We start from the raw sequence: 1596 nt of genomic DNA on the forward strand, positions 1-1596 counted from the left end.
GCCTCACCATGGGTCTTTTCAGCCACCATAATTGCATGAGCCAAGTTCCCTAATAAATTTCCTCTCATATCCAATTGGTTCTGTCTCTCTAGAGAACCCTAACCCAGATTTGGTATTGGGGAAGCTGAATATCATTTCTTCTTGCTCTATTGCTTACCACACAATGGAAGAGATCTGTGAAATTGTTACCTTGCAAAAAGGCTGCGATAAGTGTATGAGGCTACTTAATGGTGAAACAGTTTAAAAGCTAATTGTTATTAGTGCTGTGAAAGTAGAAAGTCACCTAACCGCAATGGCTGAGAAATAACCAGACTTTCAGATGGACAGCATGTACTTACAAAATTTGTAGACCACAACCATTCCCCAAATGCAAGTGAAGTGAGTGTTTTGAAGATCATAGAAGTGAAAATGCAGACCAAAATACAAGAAATCTCTTCTGCCAAATGATTTAATCATGTATGGCTTCTCCCCCTTTACACATAATGCCAACTCGCTATGCTGTGTATTTCATCTTTGCATTATTTTCGATACTGAAGGTAAATTTAGATCTCTTTTTTTCTTAGTTTGGCTAAAGGAGATCAATTTTGCTTAACTTTTCAAAAAACCAACTTTTTGTTTCATTGACTTTTGTATTGTTTACTTCATTCTCCTTTCATTTCATTTCTTTCTTTTTTTGAAACAGAGTCCTGTTCTGTCGCTCAGGCTGTAGTGCAGTGGTGTGATCTCGGCTCACTGCAACCTCTGTCTCCCGGGTTCAAGCAATTCTTCTCCCTCACCTTCCCGAGTAGCTGGGACTACAAACACATGCCACCATGCCCGGCTAATTTTTTGTCTTTTTAGTAGAGACGGGCTGGTGTGTGGTTTCATGGACTCCTCAGTCCTGCTCCCTATCCCAGCCCACCAGCTTCCTGAAAGGCACCGCTGTTCCTGCTGCTGAGAGCTGCTCCCAAGGCCAACTGCAGACAGGCTTCGCCCAGCGCTTCAGCAAGCAGCTGGCCATTGACCCGAGCTGCTTTGTCTGGGCTTCAGAGCACAGTCAGCAGAGCCTTCTGAAGCTGAGAGGCTGGGAGACGATGGCTCCCTTCTCCCCACAGATTAGGACAAATCCATGCATGCTCTGTGATGTTCATGTATGTGTTTTGTTTTGATGCTGTGTGTAAGATGGCTTGTGTTAACCACATACTCTTCTTTTCCAAGCTGGGTGGGTGGGAGGAGTCCAAGGGGGGAGCCCAAAGTTAGCCCAGCCCCAGGTGAAAGGAGAGACGGGAGCCTTCAGGCACAGGGGCTCATCTCCTGCAATCCCCAAGTCCTGCCATGCCCCAACCTTGACCCAGTAGGGCTGGAGAGCTTCAGTGCTACCATCCTGACCAATCCTGGGAGAGGCACCATGGGCATATCCCAGCCTGGAAGGACTAGAACTTTTTGAACTCTTGTTCAAATTAACTACTTCTTTATGGGCCCCTGGCAGAGTGGTAGACTCCCCATGGGAGGTGGTCTGGCCCTGAGGGGACAGTGGTTGCACACTCAGCATCTACTGACCCACATGCAGCCTCTATGCCCTGAGCCTCCCTTCCCTCCCCATATTTCTGCCCCGAG

The sequence above is a fragment of the Saimiri boliviensis genome, chromosome 3 (assembly GCF_048565385.1).
Source record: "Saimiri boliviensis isolate mSaiBol1 chromosome 3, mSaiBol1.pri, whole genome shotgun sequence".
In the NCBI taxonomy this organism is placed as follows: Eukaryota; Metazoa; Chordata; class Mammalia; order Primates; family Cebidae; genus Saimiri; species Saimiri boliviensis.